At 44.1% G+C, this 12,417-nt stretch overlaps 8 non-coding genes across 8 annotated transcripts; 5 read left to right on the top strand and 3 right to left on the bottom strand.

Annotated features, from left to right (window-relative positions):
* The first annotated feature begins 1,763 nt into the window (after window positions 1-1,763).
* On the top strand, window positions 1,764-1,836 carry Trnaf-gaa. Its single transcript has one exon. It is a non-coding gene; the product is annotated as a tRNA-Phe (tRNA).
* A 3,829-nt stretch (window positions 1,837-5,665) lies between these two features.
* On the top strand, window positions 5,666-5,738 carry Trnak-uuu. Its single transcript has one exon. It is a non-coding gene; the product is annotated as a tRNA-Lys (tRNA).
* A 2,502-nt stretch (window positions 5,739-8,240) lies between these two features.
* Trnaf-gaa lies at window positions 8,241-8,313 on the top strand. The gene has a single exon. It is a non-coding gene; the product is annotated as a tRNA-Phe (tRNA).
* A 690-nt stretch (window positions 8,314-9,003) lies between these two features.
* On the bottom strand, window positions 9,004-9,076 carry Trnak-uuu. Its single transcript has one exon. It is a non-coding gene; the product is annotated as a tRNA-Lys (tRNA).
* A 1,335-nt stretch (window positions 9,077-10,411) lies between these two features.
* Trnal-uaa lies at window positions 10,412-10,494 on the bottom strand. The gene has a single exon. It is a non-coding gene; the product is annotated as a tRNA-Leu (tRNA).
* A 420-nt stretch (window positions 10,495-10,914) lies between these two features.
* Window positions 10,915-11,000, bottom strand: Trnar-ucu. Its single transcript is given in 2 exon segments — window positions 10,915-10,950; window positions 10,964-11,000. It is a non-coding gene; the product is annotated as a tRNA-Arg (tRNA).
* A 241-nt stretch (window positions 11,001-11,241) lies between these two features.
* Window positions 11,242-11,314, top strand: Trnav-uac. The gene has a single exon. It is a non-coding gene; the product is annotated as a tRNA-Val (tRNA).
* A 249-nt stretch (window positions 11,315-11,563) lies between these two features.
* On the top strand, window positions 11,564-11,636 carry Trnav-uac. Its single transcript has one exon. It is a non-coding gene; the product is annotated as a tRNA-Val (tRNA).
* The last annotated feature ends 781 nt before the right edge of the window (window positions 11,637-12,417 follow it).

Genomic DNA, 12,417 nt, shown 5'->3' on the forward strand with positions numbered 1-12,417 from the left:
AGTGGGGGAGAAAGTTTATTGTAGATAAAAGGGAAGCATAGCCAGGCAGGGACATCTGGGAGAGTCCCAGAGTGGACATGACCCTGAGCCTTGTGGGGAGAGGGGAGAGGGGAGAGGGGAGAGGGGAGAGGGGAGAAGGGCAGGGGTGGGTAGGTATGCCACCCTGGAGAACCTGGTAACAGGTAGGGACAGAGAGATGCTGTGAGAACCCGGAGGCCAGTGTCTGTTTTGTTATGTTAAATGGGCATATCTTTTTGTCCCAGGTTTGAGACCCTATGCACACCTGGGATGTACTCTTCTCCCAGTCTCTTGAAAAAGGCTATCTGGAATCACTCCCTACTTTTTTGTACATCCTAAACAAGGTTATCTGTTTACTTCACATTACAATAAGCTCATGTTCTCCCTTCTTATGAATCAACTTAGTATGAAACACTGGATTATTCTAGCTAGCTTAGGGAACTTAAGACACTTTCAAATGAAATGCATGCAAGGAATGTACAGCTGTGAAATGGGAGACAGGTGGGATAGATCCAGCATGTTAGGGATAGCATTAATTCACAGCTGACTTCTTCGAGTTTGAAAGGGTCCTGCAACTCCTACTGTGGTAACACGGAGTCTGGATCATGTGAAGAGTTTGCAAATGGCAAGTGTGTGAGTGATTGTACGAGTGTGTGTGTGTGTGTGTGTGTGAGTGTGTGTGAGAGTGTGTTCGTGTGAGTATGTGTGTTTGAATGTGTGTGAGTGTGTTTGTGTGTGAGTATGTGTGTATGTATGAGAGTGTGTGTGAATGTGTGTGTGTGAGAGAGTGTATATGAGTGTGCGTTGTTAGTGGGAATCAAACAGGGCAGCTGACATTCTAGTTTTTCCCCGACCTTTTCCAGACATTTTGTAAATATATCTGACATTCAAACTGATATCTGTAAAAATAAAGCAAACCCAAAACTCAAAATAAAATGAAGGTCACACCTTAACCTTTTAAAATTGGCTTCCCTCAAAAAAAAAAAAAGAAAAGAAAAGAAAAGAAAAAATTGGGCTGGAGAGATGACTCATCGGTTAAGAGCACTGACTGCTCTTCCAGAGGTCCTTAGTTCAATTCCCAGTAACCACATGGTGGCTCACAACCATCTGTAATGGGATCCAATGCCCTCTTCTGGTGTGTCTGAAGACAGTGACAGTGTAGTCACATTAAAAAATAATAATAATAAATCTTTAAAAAGATTTGTATGTATCTAATCATTGCAACAGTGTTTTACATCATGAAATCTGTGTGAGTGTGAGTCTGTGTGTCTGTGTGTGATGTGTGGTGTATGATGTGTGTGTGTATGTGTAACTAGCTTCTGTTGTACCTATACAGTCAATTCTGTGCATGAATTAATAAGCATGCAATTTTAATTACAATCTCAAAATGGAATTACAAGCTCAAAAATTCATGAATTGGACTGTGGCTATAGCTCAGTGTCTGAGCACCGTCTAGTGTATGTGAGGCCCTAGGCATTACTTTAAAATGGTTTTTGAGTTTAAAAAAAAAAAAAAAAAAAGAGTATTTTTTTTTTTTTAACGGAGAGAAGCAAATGATCGGACAATTAAAAGACATCACTTGAGAATGGATCCCAGGTAGAAAATCAGGTCCTGTAATAAAGATAAAAAAGTAGTAAAAAACACTTTGTAACCTTTGTTATATTCTTGGCTAAACATAGCTTAGTACCGCAAAAATGTATTTCCTCGTTATAATTACCAGATTAAAAAAAACCTATCCGAGCACAGCCGAAATAGCTCAGTTGGGAGAGCGTTAGACTGAAGATCTAAAGGTCCCTGGTTCGATCCCGGGTTTCGGCAGTGATTTTATATGGCAACACAACCACGTGTATCTAGTTGACTTCCCTATATTAACTCCACTTGTCTGTGTCCTTTACCTTACTTACCTTCTGAGGTTAGTGTGTCTGGTTTTTACACTGAACAGAGCGCAGCTCTTTTCTTGATTACTTCCTATATGTTGCCTGCTAGCTGCGAGATTTGGGGCTCCGGCTCAGGCTCGTCATAGGTTGTGGCTGAGCTGGGTCCTACAGCCCGATGGTTCAAAAGCCCAGGTCACAGCCCGGCCCCTTTTTGCTCAGAGGCTTTGTCCATCTGAGCTAACAATAACCAGGACCCGCAGACAGGTCATGGAGTGCAGAAAACGAAGGAGTCCTTTTCTGGTTTAGGTCTACACTAGCGTTATCACTCCAAATGCAGCACTCCCGATTAAATGTGAATTTCAGAGACATAATCCTTTAGAATAAGCAGTGTACCCAATTTTGCGAGGAACGTAATAAAGCAAGTATCGTTGTTTCCGTGGAATTCGGTTGTAACTGGGTGCCTTGTATTTTCATTTGCCACATTGAAAACCACCATTACACAGCCTCCTGTCCCCGAGTTCAATGTTCATTCACCTTGTGTCCCAGCAAAATACCCAGACACCAAGCACTCGAGATAAACTGACTTAAGCTGACCACAGCTCTACCGAATTGTGGTAGGAAACAAGAGATTCTGAAGGATTTGGATTGGATTCTAATAGAAAACAACAGATGAACCCAAAACATGCTATAGTGATGCGTCAAACAATGAAGCAACTCTCAGTGGAGTAAGCAGGGTTTCCCGTGTAGTCGGGTGCCAGGCTGAAGCACAGGCAGAGGAGAGTCAGATCCAAATCTCATATTCTATGAACACACACTGTGCTAAAGCAACAAACCCCGAAGCTTCCGGTAAACCGACTCTTACACTTCCCAATCTGTTAGTCTGCCAAGAGGCTAGATGATAAGGTGCCTTATTCACCAAATCATTAGGTTCTTGGATGGAAAGATGAGTCTCAGTCAGAGACTCTTGAAACTCAAATGATGGCTAGAACAAATCAAAATGGCCATCCAATAAACTGGACAGTTCAAACTTTGGATGATGGACGTCACACGAATCATGAATAGTTTTATGTTGGCTGTGTGATAGTTTCTGGTTAAACACCAGTCTAGATGTTATTGTGGAGTGTGTATGTGTGTGTGTGTGTGGTGTGCTTTTAAAAGATATAACCAGGGTCAGCAAAATGGCTCAGTGGGTAAGGTGCTTTCTGCCAAGCCTGATGATCTGGACTTATTTTCCAGGTTTCACTTGGTGGAAGGAGAAAGCTGTACTTTGACCCTCACATAGGCACTGTGGTTTGTGTGCACCCCCATACATGCATAAATAGATGTAACTTTAAAAAAGTAAAAACGAGAAATAATATTCAAATCAGCCCACTTCGAGCAAGGCCAATTAGTCTCCATATGAGGTTTGCTCCATGCGATCATTTGAAACCCTTAAGAGCAAAGATGGATTTCTAATGAGAAAGGAATTCTAAAACCTCAGGTTCAGGGATGCCTGCCTGGATCTCTGGCTGACTGCCCTGCTCCTGAGCTTGGAATTGAGACTGCTTCATTTCATCCAAGAATTTGTAGCTATTTAGACTGCCAGCCTGCCCTACAGACTTTTCTTTTTTCTTCCTTTTTTTTTTTTTTTAAATTTTTGAGGCTATCCTATATGCATACAATGAAATATGATCATACCTATCCCCCATTTCCCTTTCCAACTCTATATCCCTCTAACACATTCCCACCCAAGTTTTCACCTCCCTCCCTCCCTCCCTCCCTCCCTCCTTCCCTCCCTCCCTCCCTCCGTCCCACTAAGTCCAGTGGATTATGTGCATGAGTGTGTGGGGTCATGCACTAGAACATGGGAAACCCCCCAGTGACCACATCTTCAGTGAAGTTTGACTTCCCCTCCTCCAGCAAGAATCCACTGCTGATTATTTCAGTGTGTGTGGGGCCTGGAGATCACCTACCTGTCTGGCACGGGATTTTAGGCTGGCTTGATTTCGTGCAGGCCTTGTGTAGGAGGTGATCACCGATGCAGTGAGCTCATGAACTTGATAGCCAGGCCATGTTCAAAAGAGAGCATTCTGAATTTAAAACTCTCACAACTGTTTGAACTAAAGTCTTAAAATATATCTCTGCTTCCAATTCTATTTTCATCTCTGTCTCTAACTGTGTCCACTCAGTTCTGGTGATCTGGAGCAAGCTGACAGTTTGCTTCAGTATCTCTTGCACACAGGTAAGGGGAAGGTTGGGATCTTTTAATAAAATGGGAGTCATTCATGCCTAAGGAATGTTACACCTTTGCCCTGGCCATGTTTCAGCCAAAGGTGGAGGGAGGAAACTGGTGAGAAGCACTGTGACCCAAGCAAGAAGGGCATAGAAGACAGCTGAATGACCTTACTCAACTTACAAGACATAGCTTAGATGCCTTTATCCACCCACTCTACTGGATGAAGCTTTGCCAGCTGTCACAGGGAGCACCCCAGGGAAGATGGCACTTCATTTACATTCTCCAGTGTGTAATAGGGAGGAGACCACGTCACGCCCAAATATGCTGCTTTGGCATAAAGGTTATTTTGAGTCATAGGAAATTAAGCAACCAATACAACGAAAAGCTCTCTACCTTTTTTCTATGTATGTAAAACAGGGCATACATGCACAAAGGTTTCTCCCCTCCCCTCTCAATCTCGAAGGACAAAGGTTGGACAACTAAAGATAAACCCTTATTGTCTTGCAGATTGCACCAGAGGAATCCATCCAACAGACTTCCTTAGCTACCTTTATCTACCATTAATTTCACATATATCTACGTTCCCACAATGTGTTCTTCTGGAGACACGAGGTCCTTTCCCTTTTTCTTGTCACTCATCCTAAAATATTTTATTATTGTTAATTATTATTATTTCTTGTTGAAGGTGCTATATATACTAGAACTTTGGGCCGTTTCTTGAAGAATCACCCACTCTCTGGGTAGCTCTCCCGAGTCTCTATGAAAATCACGTGTTAATACACTTGTTTTTCTCTTGCTTTTTCCTTTTGTTAAAAGAACGTCATCTGAGAAAGCAGCAGGGATTATTTTTCCTCTTTCCCAGGTGTTTGGGAATAAGGAACAGAAAGGGAGGTGACATTCTATTTGGTAAGAGAAGAGCACCCATCAGCAAAGGCCCAGCGGACTGAACGACTGTAGCAAGATATGCTATAAAAATAAAGTGCTGTGTTATCAGAGAGGAGTGGGTACAGCGAGCCCTTGGCGTTGAAGCTGCACGTGCGCAAGGTCCGGCTCCAGACCGCGGGCAAGTGGGGGCGGGGGTTGGTTAAGCTCGGACTTCTAGTATGATAGGCCCGCCCCTTTCAGCTGTTGTGCTGCGTACTTGTATTTGTTTGAGCTGGGCACCAAGGATGGGTAGGAGGAATCGAAAATTGTGTGTTGAAAGAAAGGGCGTCCTGATGGCATAACCCCTGGTTTCAGTTTGAGTTTGGGGAAAGAAACGTGTAGTGTGGCAAGGGGCTTCTGCTCACATCATACACTTTTGCAGAACTCAGGATTCAAAGTTAAGGGAACAAACTTCTAAGTGAAAGTCGTATTTAAGAAGTCTGTATCCAGACGATAGGCAAACGCACCACTCCATAAATCCACTTTGTTTTCTTCCCGCTTTCAGGTGATCTCTACTTAGAAATTATATGAGACACAAAGGAGGATCCTAGTAATTAATCCTTTACATTAATAGTGGCGCAGAAAAAGTGATAAGAGTCTTCACATAAAGAACTGGACCTGGCAGCCATGAGCCCGGATAGCTCAGTCGGTAGAGCATCAGACTTTTAATCTGAGGGTCCAGGGTTCAAGTCCCTGTTCGGGCGCTGTACTTTTCTTTTAAAAAGTAATTAGGACAATTAGATTCAGGGTGCCAGACGTGTCTGGCTAAAGAAAGAAATGTTAAAATTCTGGCGAGTACACCACAAACTCTACGCATTCTTGGGAAGGTGCTCGAAAGTTCGAGAGACTCGCCAGCAACCGCTTTGCCTCGGCCACATGCGCGCGGCTGGCTCTCGGTTTCCCTATACTTGTCCCACCCGGTTCTCAGGAAAAAAAACATGCTTCTTTGGGAACTGAAACCCCACATAGAGCAGCTTGCCTCTTCACACCAGGCCAACTTCTGTTATGAAAAGTGCTCCTGATTACTGGGAGATGCTGAAGCCGAGGTAGAGATGTCTGTTAGTGGGAAAAGGGGACACTTAGGAGAGCATTTAAGGGTTGGTACAAATCTAAAAAAGTCAGTGCGCATCCACGTCAAATTCATACAGTCTCATCCATTTTCTTGGAGGATATTTAAGAACTTGGCTTGTAAACACAAAAAGTTTGCAAGCCCTGAGGTGAAATAGTTTTCTCTGGGAGGAGAAGACACCGCTTGTTTAATACAGATTGAGTCTTCCTTGATTCAGGTGGGTTGTTGAATGACGCCGACCTCCTCAATCGATGGGGTTGCTTACAGAATGAGACAGGCGCCCTCTAGGGACAGCAAAGATGGAGGTGGAGCTCGAGAGTGAGGCCGGGTCTTCACCCTGATCACAAGGACGCTTCGCGCAGGGTCCACACCGATCTTGGCTTCCTGTGATGACTAAACGAGACCAGAATACTTTTACAAGCTTAGCAGAATCCACAGGAAAGCTGGTGTGTGCGATAATTACTAAGAGTTTTTACTCTAGTGATGAAATGCAATCCAATCCGATCCAATCCACACAAAACAAAAACATATACCGAAACGGGTAAGGAGCCATTTCAAAGAAACATGGACACTCAAAATCACAGGCCTATGGCCCCGAGACTTGGTTGGTTGGTATTTGCTAAAGGAACAGCTCTGGTCACTCATCCAAGGAAGAGGGGACAGCAGGGTGAGATTGGGCTCTTTGAAAACCACCATGATCTGGATTCTGGGGGAGGAGACATTCATTGTCTTTAGTTCTGTAGCCGCCAAGGCACCCACTAAGTCGTAAGAGTTCTACGTCCCTGGTCACACAGATAGCCCTGGTTAAAGTCAGTAGGTCCCAAAAACCGACAACCAAACCGAAACGCAAAACAACAAATTCAGAGTACATGAATGTGGGAGAGAGATTAACTGGTGGGCTGGGAGGAAGACTAGAGGCTAAGGGGGTTACAACAATCAGAATGCAGTTCATATATATATATATATATATATATATATATATATATATATATATATATATATATATATATATATGAATGAAACCCAAAGTACATATCCAACAAAAGTTGTACAAAGTCATTATTATCGCTCTTCGTTCTCACCTTTTTCAGGCCAGGCTGGTGCAGAGCCTTGACTGCTTCCCTTCTTCCCTTTTACCCTCCTTCTGTCTCCTTTCAGCTATAGTTCGCATGCGCCCTTTGCTGGAAGGCAACACATTAAACACTGAAGTTTGTCACGACCCCGACCTTTCAGACCTCGGGCAAATTTGGGTGATTGAGAGCAAATTGGTTACTGCGTTTAAGAATTATGATCACCCCCAAGACCTGACACTATTACAGAGGCTATGGAGCACTCACAAAAAGGGACCTAGCATGACAGCCTTGCGAAGGACCCAACAAGCAGCTGAAAGAGTCAGATGTGGATATTTGCACCCAACCAGTGGACAGAAGCTGCTGATCCCTGTGGTTGAATTAGGAGGAGGAGGAGGGCGACCCTTTAGGAGGACCAGCAGTCTCAATAAACCTGGAACCCCGAGATCTCTCAGATACTGGAACACCAACCAGGCAGCATACACCAGCTGATATGAGGCCCCCAACACATATACAGCAGAGGACTGTTGGGTCTGGGTTTAGTCAGGGAATATGCACCTAACCCTTAAGACACTGGAGGCCCCAGGGAGTTTAGAGGTCTGGTGGGGTGGAGGTGGGGGTGGGGACATCCTCATGGAGACAGGGGAGCGAGGAGGAGGAGGAGGAGGAGGAGGTATAGGAAGCAGACGGGGAGAAGAATAAAATCTGGAGTTTAAAATTAAAAAAAAAAAAAAAAAAAGAGAAAAAGAATTATGAGCAAGTCGACCTTCCAGCAGCTGTGTGGGATGAATGGGAGCGTAAGACTAAGCTACACACACTAGGTAGATACTCTTTGGGACCTACCTAAGGGTAGAGAAAGGGTAGAAACAAAATGAAGGTAACCCAGGACACACCTTGACATGACAGGAATTAATTTTGTTACTGTTCTTAAAATTGCAGAACTAAAAATAGTACACCTTTAAAAATAAAATTCAAAATTCAAAAATTGGAGGTGAAGTGACCTGAAGTTTTATTTATTAATTTACTTTAAATTTCTTTTGGAGTGGGGACAGAGGCCTACTGTCTGTGCTGAAATAGCTCAGTTGGGAGAGCGTTAGACTGAAGATCTAAAGGTCCCTGGTTCGATCCCGGGTTTCAGCAAGGTTTTACTTTATTTCTGTCTCTGGAATCTGGCTTTCCTTCCCAACTTCCAGTACAATAGCCATCCTTGTGAAGACACAAAGATCCTTTTTGGAAATAAGAGAGAGGCAAAGAACATAGGATCCTAGCTGGGTTACATGACTCAAAATCTTATATGGTGGAAGCTGATACGTCGACAGAGTATTATGGTTCCAATGGCAAACGAAAAACCGATTGCATCAAAGTTCACCCCGGGGAACCAATGAGCTTATTAGGGTTATTTAGAGATCATGGATGAGGGTTATGGGCAGGAGCATGGGTGACTCCGAAGCAGTCGCGTTGCTTGGAACCCAGACTGGTTTCTCAATGGCCCTGTCATATGGAGCCCGTTCCACTAATCTCTTCCAGCGGGAGACTACACATTCTGTGTCTTCATTCGAAATACAGATTTAGTAGCTTGGTTTCAAAGATTCGCCTTTAATAAGAGGTATCAGAAGACTTTCGTCTTTGACTGCAGATGTATACCTATCGATGTTTTTGAATACAAAAATCACCCGATGTCATGCATCACTTCCCAAGCAAAACCCAGCCGTATGACGTCTGATGTGATTCTTATAAACTATCCCCTTCAAATAAGGGTAGGTTGGGTCTTTATTGAAGGTCTTTCAGTTATTTAATCATACCGGAAATATAGGAACCTAAAACAACTTCCGCCCGAACAGGGACTTGAACCCTGGACCCTCAGATTAAAAGTCTGATGCTCTACCGACTGAGCTATCCGGGCTCTTAGTAAACGGTCCCTTCCAAGTCTATCCACAGTTAAAATTAGGCCTGGAGTCCCAATTCTTTCCAAGCAGTTGAAAACCTTTAGTTTTTTGCTACTTCTAAAATCAATCAATCAATCAATCAATCACGATAAGCAGTTATGGTGAAATCAAACGTGTCTTTCTCCTCTCTCATCACATGTAGCCTATAAAGATTACAATTACTGGAGGTTTCTATTTTGTGCATTCCACGAGAGGGACGCCCCATGTTTTGTACCCTATGGTCAGGCCTCCTGAGCTGGTGGAGACATTTTTTTATTTTTTTATTTTATTTTTTTTCTGATTCCAGGTTTTTTGTTTGTTTGGCTCGCTAGAGCGCCTTGTGGGTTCATAGTTTGGACTTAGGTTTGCATTTGACATTTCTTGAGCGTACACTGAGTTCAGGATCTCGGCAAGCTCGTGAGGCTTGGTCCTGTGTAGGGTCGAGCCGACCGCATTCCCCAGCCCCCAGTCGTGCTCCGAGGGACAGTTGCTCGTATTGGATAACCGCAAACGAGTTAGGTACTTCTTACAAAGAACTTATGGGACCCTAAACATCTGCTGTCGCGTCTAAGTTCAATCGAGAAAGCTAACACCATGACTCCTGGAGAGGGGCTGCCTGGCCAGGCGGTCAGTCTCAGAGGAATCAGGAGCCTCAGGCGTGTTGCCCTTCGAACCTCTGGACTGACCGCAAAGCCCTGCTGGAGAGCGTGATTTACAAAGGATGTGGAGTCAGCGCTGAGTGCAGCAGAGCTGAGAGATCCGTGCCGGCTGTCTCCAGCGCAGACCAGAGTGTCAGGCTCCAGGGCACCGAGGCCACTCTTGTTACCTGTAGAAACGTAACCCGAGCTGCATTCCGTTTAGCCGCTCCCCATCCCACTTTCGAATGCCCCGTGGTTTGCCCAAGTCTGGTTTGAGCCTAATAGGATGGCCCGCAGAGATGTTTGGTTAGCCGCCGAAGGATTGGGGGATATTCAGTCTGCCCTGTCTTTGTGCACACCGCAGCCTATCTAAAACACGTTCAGATGGTTGAGCCTCCTGTTTATTTTTCTGCTGTTTCTTTCTTCTGTCACACCTTACAGTTAAAGACCTTGCTTTTTATTTTTTTCCTTTTAAAATAATTTCTTTATACATTTTAATTTTTAAACTCCCCGCACCAGTTTTCTAGCTATCAGAAAGACACTCGGCATGTGGCTGGGTCTGGAACGTTAAGCGGTTGTGTAGTGTTTTTCTCTACCTCGTGTCTTCGGCTCTTTGTTTTGGTCCTAACGTCATAGGTGCTGCGGGAAGAAAAAAAAAAAAAGGAAAAGCAGATTTACCAGAAGTGGGGTTCGAACCCACGCGGATATAAATCCATTGGATCTTAAGTCCAACGCCTTAACCACTCGGCCATTCTGGTACCTGAAAGAACTGGATTTTATTTACCAGCAACTGGAGCAATGCTACGAGATTTAAAAGTTTTTCAAAGAACCGTAAAATTATTATTTTTTTTTACTCATAAAACAAAACAATGAAAAACAAAGTCACAGGGGAGGGAGGTAACCCTGATTACACCTCGCTCATTACTTCATTTCCGCATGCAACAGCAATGTGATTGACGCTGGAAAATGATTGAGAAAGCTCTCTGGCGGTAGTAGCAAGACTCCCGATTCTTCCAAGGGGAAGGACACAGGAAACGACTGCGATAACTTTCCTTTTTTATTTTAATGGGTGCGCCAGGCAGGATGTTTTTTAATACTCATGGACTTCGGTTCACTTTTCCTTCTTCCTAACTCCCGTCTTTCGCTCTAGTGTTATAACTCTCTTACTAAAATAAAAGCGACTCTGGTGGGACTCGAACCCACAACCTTTGAATGCCTCCATTTGTCTAGAAGTCCAATGCGCTATCCATTGCGCCACAGAGCCAGGTGTGTTCAAGTCTCCGTACCGTCTACATCAGAGCAGGAGCGATGACTCTTGGGGCGGAGCTCTCTTCCTCCATTAACCATGGAGTGTGCAGCCGGGAGCGAGCAGAGTGGCGTCACTAGAACCCCCAGGTCCTGTTGGAAGTTCTCTGCACAGGGTATGAAAACATCCAGACTCCAAGTCCCCGCGTCACCACATTTTTACATGTAGTTAGTTAACCTGCCACAGGCTGTCTCCGCCCGGTTCCATAGTGTAGCGGTTATCACGTCTGCTTTACACGCAGAAGGTCCTGGGTTCGAGCCCCAGTGGAACCATGTGGTGTACTAGTCAATTTTTTCAGGTCGTTACTTCTGCAGACAGCTTGGGTTATCGAATTTTGTTACTGACTTTAACGTCTCCTTTTGAAAGCACCCGTTTGTTTTCGGTGATGAAAAAAAAAACCTGTGTTTGTTTTGAAATACTTCTTTAAGAGCAGATTATAATTTTTTAATTGCTACCGGACCAGTTTTTAATCAAAGTATTCTCTTTTCATTATCCAATCTGAGACACTGCCTATGGCACGTGGTTCCATAGTGTAGCGGTTATCACGTCTGCTTTACACGCAGAAGGTCCTGGGTTCGAGCCCCAGTGGAACCAATGTAACTTTTCCCTCATTAAAAGCTATTTCCGTTTTATTAATTTTTTTCCCCCCTCCCCGAGAATTTGGGTTTTGTGCGCGAGCTATTGCCGGTCCCCTGGCGTTCTCCGGAGGTTTTCTCCAGCATCCGGAGCCGGTGTGACTGCCCCCTTGTGGCCTCTTCTGGGATGTGCTGGTGAGGGGATTGTGTCTCCTGGTGCCTGCGTGGCTTTCAAATATTAGGTTTTGGGTGTCTGATTCGCCTTGGGCCACTTTTAAAAGTTGCTTCCATTGCGTGATGGAGCACGCCTACAATCTCTGCTTTAAAATAATTAAAAAGTTGCTACTATCAGTGCTGATTAATTACAAGCCTAATGGCCTCATATTGATGTTATTGATAAACAAGTACATATTGGGAAATTAATGTCAGGCGCAAGGGAAGAGATTCAAAATCCCCCCTTTCATTTTTAATAGTCAGAAGTTTCTTTTGTGATTCCTAGAAGTATCCTATTATTGTTCTGAACAAGTGTATCTCCTTACGGTGCACTTAGCAGAAATTTCACATGGACCGAAGATTTAAACATTAGAAGTGTTTTGTTACGTGGTCATCAGGAACAAACAGCACAATTCTTGAGCGTAATTTCAAAATAAGAACAGACTTTTTCAAGCAGAAAATTCAAAAGCCGGTAAATGATAACTATTGGCACTGAATATCAGAAGACAAATAGCAAAGCTGGGAAACGTGTTTGCAAAGCCTGTTATAGTCCGGGACTGAGATTGGGGTGGGGAGGGTCTCCGTGG

Source organism: Mus pahari, chromosome 1, assembly GCF_900095145.1.
Source record: "Mus pahari chromosome 1, PAHARI_EIJ_v1.1, whole genome shotgun sequence".
Taxonomy (NCBI): Eukaryota; Metazoa; Chordata; class Mammalia; order Rodentia; family Muridae; genus Mus; species Mus pahari.